The sequence below is a fragment of the Staurois parvus genome, unplaced genomic scaffold (assembly GCF_062004578.1).
Source record: "Staurois parvus isolate SC_StPar_1 unplaced genomic scaffold, SC_StPar_1.0 ptg000469l, whole genome shotgun sequence".
In the NCBI taxonomy this organism is placed as follows: Eukaryota; Metazoa; Chordata; class Amphibia; order Anura; family Ranidae; genus Staurois; species Staurois parvus.
In genome coordinates this window covers 927,843-952,489 of record NW_028318265.1, presented here as the reverse complement: position 1 = coordinate 952,489, position 24,647 = coordinate 927,843, and the positions used below count along the sequence as shown (strand labels likewise).

General features: G+C 44.7%; 1 protein-coding gene across 1 annotated transcript in view; it reads left to right on the top strand.

The window, feature by feature from the left end:
- The first annotated feature begins 22,456 nt into the window (after window positions 1–22,456).
- PLCZ1 (phospholipase C zeta 1) overlaps window positions 22,457–24,647 on the top strand; it is a 29,568-nt gene continuing 27,377 nt past the window's right edge. The window contains exon 1 of the mRNA XM_089689076.1: window positions 22,457–22,488. The gene's annotated coding sequence lies outside the window, so the exon portion shown is untranslated. The remainder of the gene's footprint in view (window positions 22,489–24,647) is intronic.

The window sequence follows — 24,647 nt, the reverse complement described above, 5'->3', positions numbered from 1 at the left end:
ATGTCCTCTTGATACTTCAGGTAGGTTAGGGATCTTAGTGTGCACTTAGAAAAGATGACATACAAATTGTACAGGGTTAACTGAATCAAGTACTGTAGATGGCAACCTTTTTATACCAATAGAGTGATCTCCTGGTGGCTAAGTACGGCTGTAACATCTGGTCATTCATATCCACCCCCCATGAACTGGTTATAGTCATGTATGCATCTTGGATTCTGGAAGGGACAGTGTCTTGTTTGAAGTTCCACTGAGGTGTCATCATGAATTGAGGAAAGGATATAGACATCTCTTTTATCTTTCCACTTTAGAGCTAGGATCTCTTCATTCCACAAACTGGCTGTTTCACACCGTTTTAATTTTGTAGTGACCAATCGTTGTGGAAAGCCCTTGCAGTTGGACCGTACTGTCCCACAGGCCACAATTTTCTTCAAATAGAGATGGCGGAATAATGGGAGACTTGTGTAGAAATTATCTACATACAAATGGTAACCCTTCTTGAACAGCGGTTTTATAAGCTGCCAAACAATTTTGCCACATGTCCCCATATAGGTAGGGCATCCAGGGGGGTCTAGCTGGCTGTCCTTTCCCTCATAAATCTTGAAGTTGTAGGTATATCCCGTGGCGCTGTCATATGCCTTATAGAATTTTACTCCATATTTGGCCCGTTTATTGGGGATGTACTGTTTGATGCCAAACCTTCCAGTAAAGTAGACTAGGGATTCATCCACACAAATATTTTTGTCGGGGGTAAACATTTGATTGAAGGTACAGCAAAAAAAGTTGATTAGTGGCCGAATTTTGAATAGCTTATCATAATCAGGATGATTTCGAGGAGGGCACTGGGTATTATTATTGAAATGCAAAAACCTCATTATCATTTCATAGCGTGTTCTGGGTATTAAAGATGAATAGACTAGCATATGATGTATAGGTTGGGTAGACCAGTAGGCATGGACTTCATTTTTTTTTTTTGTCAGTCCCATGTTCAAAGTAAGCCCAAGAAAAAATTTTAATTCCTCCACGGTGAGGGGTTTCCACACAAATAGGCGGGCATATGATGAATTGGGATTGCTGGCTATATATTGGTTGGAATACAGGTTACACTGCTCTACAATGTAATTTTGAAGATCATTAGTAAAAAATAAATGAAAAAAACAAATTGGGGTATCATTTTCTGCTTGTATCTGAGGGCCTGGCTGTGCTGTAAAAGGGGGAATTGTAGGTCCTGCCGAATTAGCAGGCAGCCATGTGGGATATAAAAGTACATCTGGGAGGCTAATATGGACTCTACCTTGTTGTGGACAGAAAACCCTGCTACTAGTGCCTGGCCTATCATCTGGGAATGTGGCCCTGCTTGTACTCGCCATGGCACCAGGATTTGTAGTGCTACTGGTGGATGACTGCCTATCTTCTGGGAGTGCTGCGCTGCTTGTACTTGCCACTGCGCTACTGGTGGATGCCTGCTTCTCCTCAGATCTCCTGAACATTTTTGTTTGGACTCTCTCCTTCTCAGAGTCCGTTGCTGACCCACTGCTTTCAACTGGCTCATATTCAGAATCTGAGTCTGACAAAGAGAGTTCCCCGCTACTCTCGTCCATCATACTCAGTATTTGGAAAGTCTCCTCGCTGGTGTATCATTTTTAAGACATTTTGATGTTTACTGGTACAGATGTTTATCACTGGTATAGATGTTGATTTGACACTGGTACACTGTGACAGATATTGAGTACTGGTAAACTGAGACAGATGTGGATCACTGTTATAGATGTGGATCACTAGTACAGATGTGGATGACCACTGATACACTGTGATAGATTTAGATCACTGGTACTGTGACAGATGTAGATCACAGGTACTGTGACAGATGTGGATCACAGGTACTGTGACAGATGTGGATCACTGGCCCTGTGACAGATGTGGATCACTGGCCCTGTGACAGATGTGGATCACAGATGTGGATCACGGGTATTGTGACAGATGTGCATCACAGGTATGGTGACAGATGTGGACCACTGGCACTGTGACATGTGGATCACAGATGTGGACCACTGGTACTGTGACAGATGTGGATCACGGGTACTGTGAGAAATGTGGATCACGGGTACTGTGACAGATGTGGATCACAGGTATGGTGACAGATGTGGATCACGTGTACTGTGACAGATGTGGATCACTGGCACTGTGACAGATGTGGATCACAGATATGGATCACGGGTACAGTGACAGTTGTGGATCATGGGTACTATGACAGATGTGGATCATGGGTACGGTGACAGATGTGGATCACAGATGTGGATCACTGGTACTGTGACAGATGTGGATCACTGGTACGGTGACAAATTTAGATCACTGGTACTGTGACAGATGTAGATCACTGGCAGCCTGACAGATGTGGTTCATGGATACTGTGACAGATGTGGATCACTGGCACTGTAACAGATGTGGATCACGGGTACGGTGACAGATGTGGATCACGGGTACGGTGACAGATATGAATCACGGGTACTGTGACAGATGTAGATCACTGGCACTGTGACCGATGTGGATCAGGGGTACTGTGACAGATGTGGATTAATGGCACTGTAACAGATGTGGATCACAGATTAGGATCACGGGTACTGTGACAGATGTGCATCACGGGTTTGGTGACAGGTGTGGATCACTGGCACTGTGACATGTGGATCACAGATGTGGATCACTGGTACTGTGACAGATGTGGATCACGGGTACTGTGAGAGATGTGGATCACGGGTACTGTGACAGATGTGGATCACAGGTATGGTGACAGATGTGGATCACGCGTACTGTGACAGATGTGGATCACTGGCACTGTGACAGATGTGGATCACAGATGTGGATCACGGGTACAGTGACATTTGTGGATCACGGGTACTATGACAGATGTGGATCATGGGTACGGTGACAGATGTGGATCACAGATGTGGATCACTGGTACTGTGACAGATGTGGATCACGGGTACGATGACAGATTTAGATCACTGGTACTGTGACAGATGTAGATCACTGGCAGCCTGACAGATGTGGTTCATGGATACTGTGACAGATGTGGATCACTGGCACTGTAACAGATGTGGATCATGGGTACGGTGACAGATGTGGATCACGGGTACGGTGGCAGATATGGATCACGGGTACTGTGACAGATGTAGATCACTGGCACTGTGACAGATGTGGATCAGGGGTACTGTGACAGATGTGGATTAATGGCACTGTAACAGATGTGGATCACAGATTAGGATCACGGGTACTGTGACAGATGTGCATCACGGGTATGGTGACAGGTGTGGATCACTGGCACTGTGACATGTGGATCACAGATGTGGATCACTGGTACTGTGACAGATGTGGATCACGGGTACTGTGAGAGATGTGGATCGCGGGTACTGTGACAGATGTGGATCACAGGTATGGTGACAGATGTGGATCACGCGTACTGTGACAGATGTGGATCACTGGCACTGTGACAGATGTGGAACACAGATGTGGATCACGGGTACAGTGACATTTGTGGATCACGGGTACTATGACAGATGTGGATCATGGGTACGGTGACAGATGTGGATCACAGATGTGGATCACTGGTACTGTGACAGATGTGGATCACGGGTACGATGACAGATTTAGATCACTGGTACTGTGACAGATGTAGATCACTGGCAGCCTGACAGATGTGGTTCATGGATACTGTGACAGATGTGGATCACTGGCACTGTAACAGATGTGGATCACGGGTACGGTGACAGATGTGGATCACAGGTACGGTGACAGATATGAATCACGGGTACTGTGACAGATGTAGATCACTGGCACTGTGACAGATGTGGATCAAGGGTACTGTGACAGATGTGGATTAATGACACTGTAACACAGCGGTTCTCAACCTGGGGGTCGCGACCCCTTTGGGGGTCGAACGACCATTTCCCAGGGGTCGCCTAAGACCATCGGAAAACACATATTTCCGATGGTCTTAGGAACCGAGACACCGCTGCTGTCTCCGGCGATGTGTGGGCGGGATGATATGCTGCCCCTGTCACCGCCTCCTCGCCGCTGATTGGCCACCGGAACTGTAGCTCAGGAGAGGCACACAGGCGGCCAATCACTGGCGAGAAGGTGGAGCTTGGAGAGGAGGAGCCGAGCGGCAGCGCGCGGAGATCGAAGAAGATCGAGGGAGCTGCAGGAACGAGTGAAGAGAGAGGCCAGAGAAGGAAGACAGCTGACAGGTAAGTGCAAATTTTGCTGCTGCAGCCAGGTATGCAGGCTGTAGATGGGAGAGGGAGAGAGCGAGCCCAGGCTGGAGCAGGGGTCAGCAAGGTAAGTATCATTGGTGTCAGTGGAAGGGATAGTGCCCCATCATTTGTGTCACTAATACCAACGATGGGGCACTATTCCTCCCCCCACTGACACCAACGATGGGGCACTATTCCTCCCCTCACTGACACCAACGATGGGGCACTATTCCTCCCCCCACTGACACCAACGATGGGGCACTATTCCTCCCCCCACTGACACCAACGAAGGGGCACTATTCCTCCCCTCACTGACACCAACGATGGGGCACTATTCCTCCCCTCACTGACACCAACGATGGGGCACTATTCCTCCCCCCACTGACACCAACGATGAGACAGTATTCCTCCCCTCACTGACACCAACGATGGGGCACTATTCCTCCCCCCACTGACACCAACGATGGGGCACTATTCCTCCCCCCACTGACACCAACGATGGGGCACTATTCCTCCCCCCACTGACACCAACGATGGGGCACTATTCCTCCCCCCACTGACACCAACGATGGGGCACTATTCCTCCCCCCACTGACACCAACGATGGGGCACTATTCCTCCCCCCACTGACACCAACGATGGGGCACTATTCCTCCCCCCACTGACACCAACGATGGGGCACTATTCCTCCCCCCACTGACACCAACGATGGGGCACTATTCCTCCCCCCACTGACACCAACGATGGGGCACTATTCCTCCCACTAACGCCAATGATGGGGCACTATTCCTCCCACTGATACCAATGACGGGGCACTATTCCTCCCACTGATACCAATGATGGGGCACTATTCCTCCCACTGACACCAATGATGGGGCACTATTCCTCCCACTCATACCAATGATGGGGCACTATTCCTCCCACTCATACTAATGATGGTGCACTATTCCTCCCACTCATACCAATGACGGGGCACTATTCCTCCCACTCATACCAATGATGGGGCACTATTCCTTCCACTGACACCAATGATGGGGCACTATTCCTCCCACTCATACCAATGATGGGGCACTATTCCTTCCACTGACACCAATGATGGGGCACTATTCCTCCCACTGATACTAATGATGGGGCACTATTCCTCCCACTGACACCAATGATGGGGCATTCTTCCTCCCACTGACACCAATGATGGGGCACTATTCCTCCCACTGACACCAATGATGGGGCACTATTCCTCCCACTCATACCAATGATGGGGCACTATTCCTCCCACTGATACCAATGATGGGGCACTATTCCTCCCACTCATACCAATGATGGGGCACTATTCCTTCCACTGACACCAATGATGGGGCACTATTCCTCCCACTGATACTAATGATGGGGCACTATTCCTCCCACTGACACCAATGATGGGGCACTATTCCTCCCACTGATACCAATGATGGGGTACTATTCCTCCCACTCATACCAATGATGGGGCACTATTCCTCCCACTGATACCAATGATGGGGCACTATTCCCCCCACTGATACCAATGATGGGGCACTATTCCCCCCACTGACACCAATGATGGGACACTATTCCTCCCACTGACACCAATGATGGGACACTATTCCTCCCACTGACGCCAATGATGGGGCACTATTCCTCCCACTGACGCCAATGATGAGGCACTATTCCTCCCACTGACACCAATGATTGGGCACTATTCCTCCCACTGACGCCAATGATTGGGCACTATTCCTCCCACTGACACCAATGATGGAGCACTATTCCTCCCACTGACACCAATGATGGGGCACTATTCCTCCCACTGACACCAATGATGGGGCACTATTCCTCCCACTGACACCAATGATGGGACACTATTCCTCCCACTGACACCAATGATGGGACACTATTCCTCCCACTGACACCAATGATGGGGCACTATTCCTCCCACTGATACCAACGATGGGACACTATTCATCCCACTGACATCAGTGATGGGGCGCTAGTCCTCCCACTGCAAAATTACATTTATGAAGTAGCAACAAAAATAATTTTATGGTTGGGGGTCACCACAACATGAGGAACTGTATTAAGGGGTCGCGGCATTAGAAAGGTTGAGAACCACTGCTGTAACAGATGTGGATCACAGATTAGGATCACGGGTACTGTGACAGATGTGGATCATGGGTACTGTGACAGATGTGGATCACTGGTACTGTGACAGATGTGGATCACCAGCACTGTGACAGATGTGGATCGAGCTGAACCTGTGTTTTACTCGAACATCCAGCCCATCACTAATAAAGAGGATAGGAGGAGAGTCCAAGGACATTTTCAAAGGTAAGAGATAATATAAAGAGGATAGGAGATGAGTCTAGGGACGTTATCAGGGGTAAGGGAGAATAGGAAAGGAATTGGTGGGGAGTCCAGGGACAATTTCAAGGGTATGGTTCTGAGGATAAGACGTGAGTCCACAGATATTATAAGGAAAATGGAAAATATATTTGGTTTAGGAAGTGAGTCTAGGAACATTATCAAGGTAAGGAATAATTCAAAGGGGATAGGAGATAAGGGACATAACCAGTGGTAAGAGATATAATATAATATAAATGGAATAGGTTCTGAGTCCAGGGACATTACAAGGGGTAAGGTATAATATAAAAGGAACAGGAAGGCAGTAACAGCAGCACAGTGAGGGCAGCACAGTGGCTAAATGGTTAGCAGTTCCTCCTGGCAGTACTAGGGTCGTTGGTTAAAATCCCAACAACAGTACCACCTGCCTAGAGTTTGCATGTTCTCCCTGTGCCTGCGTGGCTTTCCTACGGGTACTCCAGTTTCCTCACACACTCCAAAGGCATGCTGGTAGGTTAATTGGCTCCTGTCTAAATTGGTCCTAGTATGTGTATGTATGAATGTGAGTTAGGGACCTTAGATTGTACACCTCTTGAGGGTTAGGGACTGATGTGAATATATATGTAAAGCACTGTGTAAATTGACAGCACTATATAAGTACCTGCAATAATAATAAAGGGGTCTTGTCAGGGAAAAAGGATAATATAAAGGGTATAGGAGGTTAGCCCAGGGGTAAGGGATAATAAAAAGGGAATAGCAGGTAAGTCCAGGTTAGGTAAGATATTATTAGGAGTAAGGGATAATATAACGTGGATAGTAGTTCAGTTCTGGGATATTATCAGGGGTAAAAGATAATATAACTAGAATAGAAGGTCAATGGGACATCACCAGTGTAAGGTATAATATAAAGGGCATAGAAGATCAGTTCTGTAATTTATCAGGGGTAAGAGATAATAAACAACTAGGAAATTATGTCAGTCCAGGGACATCATCAGGGGTAGGGATAATATGTGTCCAGGGACATTATCAGGGGTAAGGGATGTAGCACTACCCCCTCAGGGGTCACTGAGCAATTGTTGGGTTCCCTGTCTTGCCTGACCCCACTCTGGAAGCCCAACCCCTGCTGACACCACCTTAAAGCTCTAGTTAGAGGAACCCTCTGGCTTCAACGACAAAATAGACTCACAGACAGTTTTTGAACTGTCAGCAACTGCCCTGAAACCTGACAGATCTAGAGGAGATCTGTGTGGAGGAGTGGGCCAAAATCCCTGTTGCAGTGTGCGCAAACCTGGTCAAGAACTACAGGAAACGTTTGACCTCTGTAATTGCAAACAAAGGCTTCTGTACCAAATATTAACACTGATTTTCTCAGGTGTTCAAATACTTATGTTCAGCAGTGCAAGACAAATACATTCTTTAATAATCATACAATGTGATTTCCTGACTTTTTTTTAATTCTGTCTCTCAGAGCGGGAATGCACCTACAATGTGAATTTCAGACCCCTCCATGATTTCTAAGTGGGAGAACTTGCAAATTCACAGGGTGTTCAAATACTTCTGCTCCTCACTGTATGCCTCTGCCTTAATTCTGAACACATTTTATATTATTATAACATGGAATGCTAAATCTACATTGTCATATTTTCTACAGGTCACATCTTATCTACTCAAATCTGTACATTTATGTCACAGAAGTAATGGATTATATAAAGAGGATGGGAGGAGAGTTCAGGGACATTATCAGGGTAAGAGATATACTGTATAAAGGGGATAGGAGATCCGTCCAAAGACATTATTAAGGTAAGGTATTTCACTCCTAATCTTTTTCTTTGAAATATGAACTATGTTTGGCTCCCATGAGGTCTCAGACAATCGCAACTGTTGAAGAACTGTTTTGGCAGTTATTGGAAGGAAATTGAAGCTGCACATTAATATAACCATCACTCTGTTATTCCCTCTTCTCATTTTATTTCAGCAAAGTCACAAACCAGCCAAAAGAAATGGAATGCCTCATGTGGGGAGTTCTTCTAATGGGTCATATAAGAAGAGGGACAGGATCCCTGCTGCTCAGTAAACACTTTCTATCGCTCACTTGGTGTTAACAAATCCTGACATTTTTTTTTGCAGTGCGGTCTGTGGGACAAAGAACAACTCCAGAGAATCACACGGATTGCTGCAGTATCCTCCATCATGTTCTAAAGTCGCATTGCTGTCAAATAACCTGCCTGTGGTTCTGAAAAGAGATTTCAGGACCACAAATAAGCAGGAGGTTGCAAAAGATACAGCAGGCCCAGGCAGTCGATTCGGAGTGCCCACACAGATCTGCTCCGCTCTGTATTTTCCAGCGGCTTGCTCCTTTATGTATAAAAGAAAGCTGAAAAGAATGGATTACTTCCCTCAGATAATCCTGCACCTCCAGGGCCTGTGCCATGACCAGCATTCTTTAATCCTGGTTCAGTATGGTTACAGGCAGATCACATCTCGATCATTGAGTTATTGCAACAGAGACACCCCAGTGACATCACCAGCTAGCAATTATCATTTATCCCGACCTGTATTACCACTCTGCCTGTGCACCATCTGCCCTGATCTGCATTATGATTCTGCCTGAGTACTGTCTGCCCTGACCTGTGTTACAGCTCGGCCTGAGCGCCGTCTGCCCTGACCTGGGCTTTGGCTTTGCCTGAGCGCCGTCCGCCCTGACCTCTGTTATGTCTCTCCCTAAGTACCATCTACCCTGACCTGGGCTTTGGCTCTGTCTGAGCGCCGTCCGCCCTGACCTCTGTTATGGCTCTCCCTAAGTACCATCTACCCTGACCTTGGCTTTGGCTCTGCCTGAGTGCCTTCTGCCCTGAACTTTGTTACGGCTCTGCCTGAGCATCATCTGCCCTGACCTGCGTTATGCCTTTACCTGAGTACCACCTGCCCTGACCTGCGTTATGCATCTGCCTGAGCACCACCTGCCCTGACCTGCATTATGCCTCTGCCTGAGCACCACCTTCCATGACCTACGTTATGCCTCTGCCTGAGCACCACCTGCCCTGACCTGCCTTATACCTCTGCCTGAGCATCATCTGCCCTGACCTGCTTTATGCCTCTGCCTGAGCACACCTGCCTTGACCTGTGTTATGTCTCTGCCTGAGCACACCTGCCCTGACCTGCGTTATGTCTCTGCCTGAGCACCACCTGCCCTGACCTGCATTATGCCTCTGACTGAGCACCACCTGCCCTGACCTGCGTTATGTCTCTGCCTGAGCATCATCTGCCCTGACCTGCGTTATGTCTCTGCCTGAGCACCACCTGCCCTGACCTGCGTTATGTCTCTGCCTGGGCACCACCTGCCCTGACCTGCATTATGCCTCTGACTGAGCACCACCTGCCCTGACCTGCGTTATGTCTCTGCCTGAGCACCACCTGCCCTGACCTGCGTTATGTCTCTGCCTGGGCACCATCTGCCCTGACCTGAATTACAGCTTAGCGGTGGCACCATCACATCTGCTGGAGTGAGTGGTGGTTTGTTTGAAACCTGCATACCACACTTGTCTTCTGAGTAGTTCTACCCTTCTTATAAAATAAAGGCGACACTATGGAGTTTTTTTCATGTGTTTTCTTTACTGAGTGCTTCTAATTCTGTTGACACTGGAAACCATTGTCTGAGGGAGTGCTAAGCACATAGAAGATTGCATTAGTCCACCTGGAGTTGGCTGAGGAATGCTGAGCGTACTTAGGCCTCCATTGTAATGGCATCTGGGAGTCTGCTAAGCATCCTTATTGCTTCTTTTGTGGAGACACACTGGATTTGCTGTTACACACTGGAAGCACACAATGAAATAGATATTTTTGCAGCACTGTTACCAAAGAAACTGTTGTGTTATCCAGAGTCCCCCTTTATTACAATGTTCTGTAGTTAGTGGCACATCGCACGATGATCACTGGTGACACTGATTGTGCAGCACAGAGCGTTTTATCATCACTTTCTCCTTCAATTTGTATTATTCTTTTATTTAAACTGATTTTTCTGGTTACTATAGAAACAGCTTTTCCTGAAGTTTAATGTTCTCATTCTCTTCTCTATTATTCCAGCTGATGGATTCTGAATATCCGCTGCTCTGCAAGCCTTGAAAATGCAGATAGGAACATTGTTTTTACAGCCGCTTGTGCATCGTGGTTAGGTGTGCAGCGATAAAAGGATACAACTGTCACAGAGCTCACAATCTGCACTGTCTGCCAGATTCCATCTAATAGGACATTAGGATCACCTTCTCACTGTCACTGCAGAAAAAAGATCAATAAAATATAATTTGTGAATCCATAATGATGTATTACAAATTACCTATGTAACTATAGAATATGAGTATATCAGATCAATATATGCAAATGTATAAAAAATAATAATAATGTTTGACTGTGGTGGGATATTAGAGTGTAAGCTCCTTTGGTGCAGAAACTGATGTCATTGTCTCAATGTTTTATGTACAGCTCTGTGGAATATGTCAGAGCTATATAAATGGATACAAATAATATTACTACTATTAATAGCTTTTGACAGTAGTCGAACATTAGAGTGTAAGCTTCTCTGGTGCAGAGTCTGATGTGCATGGCTTATTGTTCTCTGCACAGTTCTACGGAATTATTTGGAGCTATACAAATGTATCATTTTGAAAATAGTGTGTGACTGTGGTGGGACATTACAGTGTAAACTCCTCTGGGGCAGAGACTAATGTGACTGGTTCAGTGTTCTCTGTACAGCACTGTGGAATATGTCAGAGCTATGTACTGTATAGTATATACAGTATAGGCATATTAGTGATAGTGAATTTCTTCGGTAGGGATGTTAGTGTATAAGCTTCTCTGATACATGAATGAACTGATACAGAATTATAAAGAAGGTTTTGTTCCAAGCTTACATTTGAAAAATCTTCATTCCCAATTTGAGGACTATCGCTGAGTGTAGTTTATACTCTAACATTCTCACGCGGTATATTGCGGTCAGGGGACATTGCTCTTGGTATATTTATAGTCATCCTCTGGGGTAATTCTCTCTGAAGCTCCATAAATTTTAATTTTAATGTCAGTCAGTGATGTTCTCTGAGCGTCGTCGCATCCATTGCTTGTAATCTCAGCGCCGCGCTGATAAATAATGAATGCAGGTGTGTGATCTTAACCAACAGTTTAACTAGCGGTGTGCTGGAGGCATGTTAGGGGGTTCTTATCTAAGGATAAGAACTTAATATCTACTATACTGTATGAATCTTGTAGGATTCACTCAGTAAACATTCCATCTGGGTAGGGGGAATGCTAACTGCTGAATTTTCTCTGTATAGTACCCTGGGTGCTGTCAGTTTTATACAGTATATATAACATATATATTTAGGAAATGAGTTCTAGTTCTCTTAAATCGTTGTCTGTTCTAGCAGAGAATTATCAGACTGAGCAACTATTGCAAATTTATGGAGCACAATGGCAGGAGTCCCAGAACCGACCAACCTCGGTTCATCCTGATCATCCAAATCCAAATTACTGATTTTGTTTCTTCTCAGGGGTTATCTGCTTTGCCTTCAGCCTGACTGTGATTTTTGGGATTATCTGTGTTCCATTTTTTAGTTTATAAAGTGGATTTGAATGGAAAAAAATGAAGATTTTTTAAATTATAGGGAATATCTAAGAATGTTAATTGTCGCTTTTTTCTGGACTTCCTGTGCCTGGACACTCCCGTTTTGTAGCCTCATGGCTGTATATCTGCAATGTAAGATCATCTAAGGCATTGCTACCTTTGACTTCTAGTTTCATCTGATTTGGAGTGAGATTCAGTGATGTCACTACTGTGCGGTTCACTGTTTTTCTTGCTGACAGAAAGCTGTACTTGATCCGCAGTGCGAGGATCTTCCTGCTTCTACTTCAACCATTATATAGATCTATGCTTCCTCCACCTCTTCTGCTTCTTTTCATCATTAGGAAACACAATGCTACATATTGCAAAGCTAAAGCTAGACATACACAGTTCATTTTTTTATTTTCCATTCAGCCAGTGGGTTGAGCAAAAAAAAAAAAAACCAACAAATTTCACCATCCACACAAATGAGGTGGAAGGAGGAATCCCCTCTGTCAGGACATTGTATTGCTGCTGTCAAAATACACTGATCCGCTGCAGCAGCTTGTTGACTGCAGTCACTGATGAAGGGAACTGTGACGGGAGTGACTTTTGGGGGTGGGGGGACCTCTGTATCATCTTCCCAAATTATTATGTTTAAGTGACCCTGTGCCTGTAAGGGTACAGGGTGTGTATGTGAATGTCTGTTGTGTATTGGTGTATTGTCCTTTGTTCTCGGCACCATTGGCTGTCTATTGTCCTTTTGCCATGTGCTGCTCCATTGTTCTGTGTCTTGGTTGGATGGGGAGGGATGATGATGTGTTTCCTGTAGCCCTCCCCACTGATGGGGTGGGCTGATGATGTGTTTCCTGTTCCTGGTTGTGTTTCCCCGCCCTTTGTATATAACTTGTTGTGTGTGTAAAATAAAGTAGTTGACTTCCTGTTTTAAGAAGAGTCGGGTGCTGTCTATTCCCTGAAGGATTTCAAGGGTGTGGTCCATGAATGGTGTTTGGACAGGGAAGCTGCGGTATAACGGAATATACCCAAGTGTGGTCTGGGGTCCGGTTCCGTTACAGGAACATTATCCAACATGTCCCTTTGATAGAAGCTGATTAAACAATTAAGCTTCTGTTGAGTGGGGAAACCCACACACACATTCGATCAGTGTATGCCCGGCTTAAACCTTGCTGCTGATCAGAAGAAGATTCCAGCAGGATGAATATGTTGTGCAACCTCCCTCTCATGGCCCACCATCTATAAGTGGGGCTGCACTAAGTTCTAAGATAGGTCATTGCTGGGACCAGAGAATACTCATGATGTATTTTGCAAGGCTTGGACATTTAGACAATCAGAGGATGAGAATGCTGCCAGGATTTAGGATAAGGATGAAGAAACTGGGGTATAACAGAGAATACAATATTGTAGATCATTGCCCACAGCAGTCATGCAGGAATCGGCTTCCATCTGTGGCCATGGTCTAGTGATGTAACGTAGGAGGTGATTGGTTTTTTTACCAGGTGCTTTGATGTGGGTTTTCGTGCACACAGTGGTGGTGCAGGTTGCAGCACGCAACGGCTCAGTGAATTCTCATCTCAACTGAACATTCAGTGCTCCTTCTGGTGGAAGGACTCCGGAACCCCCTGACATTTCCTAATTTTTCTCTCTTTCCTGGCGGAGAGACTCACAGAGCGAAGAACATTTCACAATTTAGCACCAATTAAACTTTTCGGGAAAGGTCTTGATTGCTCGGCATCCCATTGAATTGCAAATCTTCTGGCTGTTCCGCGGTGTTGAGACGTCCACAGCGGTGGGAAATGGAATCATTTGTCGTGTGATGAATGACAAATCTCCAGAGCAGCATCTCTCATTTCCGCAAGGAATAGACGAATCCCATTACCAGCATCATCTGTGCTGCTGCTCGTGTTCCGCAATGGATTTACATGAGATGTCAGCGACGTTCCGTGTGTACCCAATAAAAAGGACCTGTCTTCAGGAGTGATCCTTCCCACAGGAGCAGAAGGAATCTTCCAATAAACCCTGACACAATATATTACAGTATTCCAAGTAAAAACTCTAGTTTTCTCCAAGTAAATAGTAACACACCTAAAATATGACCAATTATAATGTACAGCTGACAGTTCCCATAGTTGATAATTCTATAAACTTTCTGTGTATGGGACAGCAGAAAATATATACATGTTTATCGCTGTTCTCTGTTGTCAGCCATACTTTCTGTAAGGGGGCTTGTGACTGGTCATGCCTTGGAGCCAAACTGTACAAGTCATCACTGAGCTTCTTGGATAGGACAGCTACCCAGAGGCTGTAGATGGAACCCTTTGCCATACTGAGTCACAATACTAGTCATAGGCCTGCTCACAACATTCCTGGCCATAGACCTTAATATTTGAGAATAAAGTAATGTCCACACAAATGCATTTTCCACACTCTATTGTTCTTTGCAAGATTTTCGTGACATCTAACATCACATTGACGTACTAACAGAATTCTTTGGCGCAGAACATCATACACTTGAGTAGGCATTCTATAGTTCTCATTTAGACATGGAATGCCAGCACATAATTTTGTAAGCCATCTTCCCTTATCACCTCTCCTTGGGAGCACCACAGAGTTTGGACTACTTCCCCCTTTTATAGATAAAAGAAGAGTGCTTGGATAGCGATGGCAGAGACCTAGAGAGGCAGGTCTTGCAGCATTGAAAGGGTTAATGTAGCCAGGCATATATCGCAATGTCTCCAGGCATATCCAAAGTTGCCGATATACATCCACCTGGTGAAATCGGCCCAGAGTGCTGCTTGTCCTGGCAGATGTCGCTGCCAACCTGTGTTTACATAATGAGCGTAATGAGGGCTGTGTGCACCGTATAATGGCAGGGCGCGGCGGGTCACGGCGAGGACACCAGACCGCCAAATTGTCCTCCTCGCTCTGATATATAAATCTTCCTACACTCATAATGGTTAACCCCTTGCTGGACTCTTACTGTACATTGTAGAGAATGCAGGAAGTCAGTTTATTTATGCCATCTCCATTTCAACTGTAATAAAATCTGGCAGATTATTACCTACAGAAATTTATTACCTGTGGATTTTCTCCGCACCTTTGTGCTCACTGCTCCCTGCACAGTGTGTCACAATGTGTTGTGGTGTGAATGGGCCCCAATAAGGTGACATAAAACACGTATTAAATATCTATAAGAGCAGCCAGTCCCATCATAGGGTTACACAGATATCATCATTCCTGTTCTGTGAATGGAGCCCCACAATCTGCAGCAGGAGCCACCAATATCATTAAAAGAACCCCAAGGGCAGTTCTTCCTTTAATTTATTCTCTGGAGGACGTTGGTAGCCCAGAGGAGCTTAAAAAAACTTTTCATCCAATTTTAAAATACCTTCCTACAGCAGAAAAGGGCATTATACCCCATCCTGGGGCAAATAAAACACACTGGAGGGATGGCAGGGAAGGATCATACCCCATCCTGGGGCAATGTTGATGGTGATCAGACTGATGCAGTAAATCTTCAATAAAGAGTATTGATAGTGTGGAAATTAAAGCTATGCTTTCCTGCCAGCAGAGACAGTGCTATTGTCTCAGTGTCCCCATGCACTCTACACAGAGAAATACTGTATACAATTTGCTCGCTACATCCAGATCACTGTGCAGGGACACAATTACTTTTCAGGGATATGTTCCTTTAATAGCAGAGTATGAAGCTTTGGAATATTTGAGGATGTGGGAAGATGCTGCCATATGGGGAATTGTGGGAATTTCATCTCATCAAAAGCAAAAATATCCTTTGAAAATTCTGACTGGTGACCCCACCCGGACTTAATTACATCTTCCTTCTTTTATTCATAGAACAAGTCACACAAGGACATCGGCAGCCCACAGTCATATTCCATTGACTTCCTCTTTGTGTGACATCAGATGGAATTAATATTTTATACCCCAAAACAGCTGGATGATACATCTGCTGTGTATGGTAATCATTAAATAGACACAGTGTCCCATGTGTCTTCACTTCCCCTAGCAATACCTGAAGCATATCCCCGGGTATAATGGATACAGTAAGAGCTGGACAGGTATTAAAGATCAAGATGAATAGTAAGCGTTACTGCTCTACGTCTTTGTCTTTTATTAAACACTTGTTTTTTAAAGGACCTCATAGGGTGGTTCTGTCTGTGAAATATGTTGGTGCTATATAAAATGCAGGAAATGAATAATAAACTGATTCAATATCTCATAAGCTCTGTAAAAGCATCTTCTGCATCGTATAGAGAGTTAATAATGGAAGATGAATGAATACACACTCAGGCATGTACAGAAAATAAGAGAGGCTGATCCCAAGAGCTTACAGTCTAAAAAAAGAGGCATCAATTAATTTTCCATATTAATAATTATTTTATGTAGCAGTAAATGGAAAGAATATTTCTTTTTGATCCCCCTCAGGTCCTCTCTGTTTTGTGTTGGATCTCTCTGGAGTCCTGTAAAAACATAAAATTCTGTAGAAAAAGAGCCAGAGCACAGCGATTAATCAGGGGAGGGGGTGTACAGATTACCTGGGGGCAGGGGCTTTAAAGGAGCACTCAGCCGTATAGTGCTTATTATTTTATTATTACTATTATTAATAATTGATCATTATATTATTATCATCATCATCACTATTTTAATTCCTGCTCCTCCCACATTCCTGGGTTGGATTCTGGTGTTGCTGGTTCTTCCAGTCCCAAATCATTATTATTACTGAAGATAAGTGGGATCAGGGGTGGACTGACAACTCATGGGGCCCCCAGGCAATAGGGGATCATGGGGCCCCTGTGGCCTTGCCCAAACTCAAAAAAGCCTATGAAAAAGGTACCAGGGGCATCTCATGGGGCCCCCTACTGACCCCGGGCCCTCGGGCAGTGCCCAAGTTTCCAAATGGTCAGTCCGCCCCTGAGTGGGATATTTTTCAACCAGAATACATTAGAAAATGAACTGAACCTCAGAGTTGGCCACTATATCCAAATACAACATCCAATGTGACATACCCAATCTATTAATTGTTCTGAATCCCGATTGGCTGGCAGTAAATTTTTCTTATGCTCTGTGCTCAGCCTTTGTGGATAGAGCAGATGTGCTTATGCCCGGGAAACGATTATAACCTGAGAGCCACAGAAAGTACAATAAAAATGAAATAAGAACTGTCTGTACTGCCACCAGCCAAACATTAACACTTTACTGCACCAGTTAAAGAATCTAATTGGTAGTTGTGGAGCAATACAGGCAGTTCTTTTTTAAGACTCATTTGTGAATACGGCTTAATGCATTTATGAAAAAATGTTGCAGGAGTGCATGTATGATTTAGGTCATAGGAAGGTGGGGAAAACCTTTAATTGCATTGCTAGTGTGGCTGGAATGTTGCACCAGTTCTTTTCATATGGTAGTTGCAGGGTGTTCACAACTCCGCCCCCGGGAGTGGCCACAGCTCTGCTATGCACAGCTTCTCCTCCAGAAGCACACACTGCCACACCTCAGCAGTGCACATAGCTCTGCCTCAGTGGCACACACGGTTCCTTCACCAGAAGCACGCACATCCACACCCCAGCAGTGCACATAGCTCTGCCTCAGCGGCACACATGGTTCCTCCACCAGAAGCACACACGGCCACACCCCAGCAGTACACATAGCTCTGCCTCAGCAGCACACATGGCTCCTCCACCAGAAGCACACACAGCCACACCCCAGAATAGCACATAGCTCTGCCTCAGCGGCACACATGGCTCCTCCCCCAGAAGCACACACAGCCACACCCCAGCAGTGCACATAGCTCTGCCTCAGCGGCACACATGGCTCCTCCACCAGAAGCACACACAGCCACACCCCAGCAGAGCATGTGACCTGTGGGTGACGGAGGGTTAATTCCTTCTTTCATGCATATTCACTATATATAGAATAGTGAAAATAATGAAACACAGCACAAATACCAGATATGCTGTCACCCTAGATCAGAGAATGGTCCAGGCCTGAGTATGTGTACTTAGTAGGCAGAAAAATAGAAATCATGCCCTTGCAGCAGAAATGGGCCTGTCCTCCCATGGTGGACCAATGCTGGTGGTGGTGGTTCAAACCATGACACCACATCACCAGCACACTGTACAATTGTCACCAATATCTCAATGCCCAGTGTTGCACTCTTAGCTGTATAACCCGTAACATGTGCCATTGCAGAATATTGGGGAGCATGAGAACTGGGTCGAGATGGTTGGAAATATTTTATCTCGCCATTTTAATCCTGATTTGACTGTCAGTATGATGGCTAGTTCAGGGTGAAGTGTATGGGATGAATTGAGGTACATATAATGGGGCCATCTGAGGTTCAGATTTTTCCCTGGGACTCCAGGCCCTTATGTAGTCACTATGTATGGCATTTCATATGATATTGAGCATGATACAAAACCAACTGTTATTTTTGTCCAGTATTGTGCTGGCCTGGAGAATGGTCATCTGTTATGATGACATCATCAGGGAGAGTCCTCAGTGTGAGAGAGTGACTGAGGCAGTTGGCAGACACAGAGACAGTACAGGACCGACGTGCGACACCATGGATGACAAATATCCTTCATCATAAGAGGGTGCGATGGGTGTTCAGGTACATACATATTTATACACACGCACATAAAGACAAACACGCATTGATCAGATGGCAGTTTATTGGTACTAACAGCCACCATAAGCCAGAAAATTACATCCCAATAATGTTGGCCATATATGCTGTCTTTTGATTGATCTCTCCCGATAGGAATAATCAATCTATAATCCATAACCCATTTGATTAATATGCCACCCACAGGGAAGTGGATTTTGACTGGTAGTTAGAAGATAGAATCGATCGCATTGCTGTTTTTACCATGCAGTGTCCTAATCTGTTCCATCAAAATACAAAGAAAATCATGACCTCTCATCTCTGTGCTGCCGATCAACACAAAACGATCAATAATGGTCTGCGCTAGCAGATTGAATCAGTTTGATCAAATCCAATTTTAATCAAGTCTAAATAATGGGAAGGGAAGTTATGGATGTTCGATTGTTTACAGATTTAATTGTTTTGATCGAATTGCATATTGATCAGATAATATAATTGAACTGTGTATGCTCCCTATAAAGTGGACCTGTGCTCCTTGTTAAAGCTTTGTGGTTTTTAGTCTAAGACTACACATCACAGGACGTCCTTCTCATTTGGTTTCACTTAGATAACGGACCGGACATCCTCTGACTGCAGGCCTGAGCCCTGCCAAATGCCACCACAACATCTAATGACACAGCCTAGGTGTAGAGGCCTTCAAATGGGTGGGTAGCTCAACCATCAAGTTGGGGAAAAACAATAACAATGTGAAACTGAATCAGAGAGGGACACAAAAGAGGCTTTTCTGAATAAAATCAGTCATGTCATCATTTGGTGTCAGTTTTTAGGCTGACTAGGCCGAGTTAGGGTTGGGTTTAAATCCATGGAGCACAGCATCAATAAGTACTATGAGGCTGATCTGACCTGTTGATATGCCCAGCCCTGAAACAAACACGGACGCAGAGTCAGCGCAGATCTTGCACTCCTCTGCAACACAAAAATCAAATTATTAAGTTCACAAAAGTGCTGAAGCTGCACTCAACCGGGTGGAGAGTGAAGTGCAGTGGTAACCCCTAGCAACCAATCAGAATTCATACTTTCTTGTTCTAAACGTTTGCAGGCCTGAGTATGTGTACTTAGTAGGCAGAAAAATAGAAATCATGCCCTTGCAGCAGAAATGGGCCTGTCCTCCCATGGTGGACCAATGCTGGTGGTGGTGGTTCAAACCATGACACCACATCGCCAGCTCACTGTACAATTGTCACCAATATCTGAATGCCCAGTGTTGCACTCTTAGCTGTATAACCCGTAACCTGTACCATTTCAGAATATTGGGGAGCATGAGAACTGGGTCGAGATGGTTGGAAAAATTTTATCTCGCCATTTTAATCCTGATTTGACTGTCACTATGATGGCTAGTTCAGGGTGAAGTGTATGGGATTAATTGAGGTACATATAATGGGGCAATCTGAGGTTCAGATTTTTCCCTGGGACACCAGGCCCTTATGTAGTCACTATGTATGGCATTTCATATGATATTGAGCATGATACAAAACCAACTGTTATTTTTGTCCAGTATTGTGCTGGCCTGGAGAATGGTCATCTGTTATGATGACATCATCAGGGAGAGTCCTCAGTGTGAGAGAGTGACTGAGGCAGTTGGCAGACACAGAGACAGTACAGGACCGACGTGCGACGCCATGGATGACAAATATCCTTCATCATAAGAGGGTGCGATGGGTGTTCAGGTACATACATATTTATACACACGCACATAAAGACAAACACGCATTGATCAGATGGCAGTTTATTGGTACTAACAGCCACCATAAGCCAGAAAATTACATCCCAATAATGTTGGCCATATATGCTGTCTTTTGATTGCTCTTTCTGAATAAAATCAGTCATGTCATCATTTGGTGTCAGTTCTTAGGCTGACTAGGCCGAGTTAGGGTTGGGTTTAAATCCATGGAGCACAGCATCAATAAGTACAATGAGGCTGATCTGACCTGTTGATATGCCCAGCCCTGAAACAAACACGGACGCAGAGTCAGCGCTGATCTTGCACTCCTCTGCAACACAAAAATCAAATTATTAAGTTCACAAAAGTGCTGATGGCTAGCAGAATGCGGTTGCTATGGGTTACTGGCCTACTTTAGTAAACACTCTACTAGAATCTGCACTGTGTGAAGTAAATATGTCTTCAGTTATCTTCTCTTAACCTTCTGCGCACGCACCTTGAGGATGTTTTTCAGTCTATGGCACCTGAAGGAAAGATGACCTATTTCCAAATGATGGAGGCGTTCCAGCAAATAGCCATTACTGTGGACTCCATTCATGCTACTGCACTTTTCAAGGTGGGAGTTAAGTGGGGGCTGCTGTCTCTTATTTCCTCTGTGTCCCCTTATAGCACTATGAACCTATTATTTTATCTGTATTTATTTATAATAAGATATTTATTTATCTGTGTTTGTGTGTCTGCCATTATCCTCTGCTGATTCATCTAGCCTGACCATTGTGATTAACTGTAGAAGCCATATTGTATTCACTAAAGTGGATCTGTCAGTAAATGTACAAGTCTGCAACATTCGCTCGTGACACAGGGGCAACCACTGACACGAATCAACAGATTTGTGACGGCGGTTCTAAATGCTGCCTGCACACTCTGTGAGCGACCAGCAGCAGCTGTCAGTGGCGGCTGTCAGATATGTACTCTGTAAAAAATCAAGGGCCAGCACCACCGCTGTTCACATGTAACCCCTTTTCTGAGCCTTTGCATGTGAATAGAGCGTCTGACCCTGGATGCAGACAATGTGCATCTAGGGTTGGGGTTTCTGTGTAGTTCTGGCTCTACACAAACTGGCTTTAGCTCTTTGGCCAGTTTGTTTACTGTCATAGCACAGAGTGTTTATGCATCCACAGGCAAACTATCCACACCCATGCAGCCATGTGAATGTAGCCCAACAGGATACATTTTTAGAAAAGCTCCAACTTTTATCTTTAAAAATTTGTCCTTGTGCTCTGGTCAGTGACTTTGCCTAGATCGAGATGATGTCATTAGTCTGCTGCAGGCTCCTCTGGCCCAGTGACCAGACTGCAACAATGTCACTTTATAGCACGTTACAAGGTGAGAGGCTGCAGCAAAGACTGGTCTTTGTCAGACATTTCTGTGGATGGACAAGAACCATACAGGCACCAGGAGCTATCCCTGAGCTGGCATCTCAGTCCAGAAAGTAGATACTGATCCCAGTTGATGCCTGAACATAGATGGTGCTGTCCTTCTGGAGAGATAAGCAGATGAGGACATGTCAGTGTGATCTCTGTGAAAGGTAATAGTTACATACCTGGAAGGGTTGCAAAAACACATTATTTAGCATGCTGTACTGAACTAGAAAAAAATATATGTGATGACAGGTCCACCTTCAAGACTTAAGTCCACTCTTTCCAGCTAATAGCCAAGGCAATCATGGGGTCCCAGAAGATATTAGTTTTGTAAAATGTTAAACTTTATTTTCATACTCCCAGTTAGCAACCCTACCGACCGCATGTCGCAATGTGTGGGTGAATGACGGCTGTGGGCAAAGTGGTGTACTCTTACGTCGCTTTCTATTTTGGGCTGTGAACGCACCTCTGCCCCCCGCTGCCCCTCGTCGGTCCAGGGAGAGAAGAGAAAACACCGCACTGTGAGTAAAAGCACTACATTTTACACGCACACATTATATTAGCACATTTAACTCTTTGATCGCCCCTATTAACTCTTTGATCACCCGGTCACCCAGCCAATACCATTAGTACAGTGGCAGTATATAGAACTTTTCATTGATTACTGTATTACTGCCACTAGCGACATCAGTTAACATCAGGGTCTGTAAGCCCCCCTCCCAGCCAGGGTCAGCTAGCATTCGATTGCACACTATCGCACTCACGCTTTTGGCCGCTGATCACCACTGCTACTAGTATAGGGTTTGTACAGATCAATATACTGATTATGAACAGGACTATGCTTGTGCCTCCTTAGTACAGTGTCCCCAAAAACACAGTGTTAGCAGGATCAGCCCTGTTCACTGCCAGCACTAGCGTTTAGCCCCTCTGCCGTTTTTCACAGAAGATTTGTACCAACTGATTGTGGACCAAAGCAATTTATACGCACAATACATTGCCGCCCACCCACATTCAGCTCTTGCCAGAAAATTTGCATGGAAACCTATTATGGTTTCTGAATTTAAAACTTTTTGGGGCCTAACCCTCAACATGGGCATGACAAAAAAGAATGAATTGCAGTCATATTGGTCCACAGACCCGATTCATCATATGCCCATGCTCTCTGCTGTTACATATATGCCCAACAAGGAACAGCAACGTACTGGTACATCGCTGGACTTTCAGTGGTTATACAAGCATCATCCTGGTATAATAACGACGTCCCCTCCCCCTCCAGTCACCTTCCAGTTTTCTTGGGCTTTATCGTCCCACGGGGGAATCCGAGAATGCAGCTGGCAGTTCCGCTGGCTGACCATAGAGCTGATCAGAGACCAGAATGACTCCAATCATCTCTATGGTCTAAGAAACTGGAAGCTAGGAGCATTTCATCATTTCCTTTTAACCGGATAATAACAGCGCCATTTTTATTTGGGAAAGCATCTGATCACACTGATCTTGGTGTGATCAAATGCTTCAAGGGTAGAAGAGAGATCTACAGACTAATAGACCCCAGATTTCTCAGAAAAGAGTACTTGTCATTGCCTATTGCTATCATGGGGGATATTTATATTCCCTGTGATAACAATATAAGTGATAAAAAAAAAAGAAAGGGTGTAAAAATAAAAACAATTAACATTTTTTTAAAAATCACCCTTGTCCCCCCTCCTTCCCGTGCTCATGTGCAAAAGCAAATGCAAGCGTCGGTCCCGTGTCGGTATGTAAACAGAGATTGCACCATTCATGTGAGATATCACCGCAAATGTCAGATCGAAGGCAACAATTCTAGCACTAGACCTCATGTGCAAATATAAAGTGGTGACCTGTAAAGGCTTTTAAAGCGTCGCTTATTGATATTAAAAATTTGCTTAGTTTGTTGCCGCTGCACGGATGTGCGCAATTTGAAAGCATGTCATGCTTGGTATCTATTTACTTGGTGTAACATCATCTTTTATATTCTATCAAACAACTGGGCAATAGATTGTGTTTTTGTGCTTTAAGATTCAAAAAAGTTTATTTTTTCCAAAAATTAGCATTTGAAAAATTGCCACGCAAATACTTTGTGGCATGAAAAAACACCCACCATTGTATTATCTAGGGCCACTGCTTTAAAAAATAGAGAGGGAGTTCAAAGTAATTTTCTAGCAAAAAAATATTTTTTCATGTAAACAAAAAATGTCAGAAACGGCTTGTTCTTCAAGTGGTTAGAAAAACTGGTAATGTGTGGCAGAAGCTTCTAATGTTGGCCCTGAAATACCAGGATAGTAGAAGCAACCCCCCAATATTCCTTTTTGGAAAGTAGACATTCCAAGATATTTGCTAAGGGGCATGGTATTTTGCAGATCTCATTTGTTGCCACAGGTTTTTGGAAAATGAAGAAAGAAAACAAAAATGTATTTTTTTCTTCTCTTTTTTTCTCACCATGCCTCTTATCAAATTCCTTGGGCTGTCTACTTTCCAAAAAGGGGTAATTTTGGGTGGGTGGGGGGATGTACTGCCATTTTAGGGCCTCCGAAACTGTGATAGGTAGTGAGGAAGTGATAAGAGAAAATATGCCCTTTGAATGCTTGAAGGTGGTCATTGGATTTTGGGGGCCTGTATGTGGCTAGGCTGCCAAAAAGTCTCTCACGTGGTATCCTCATAC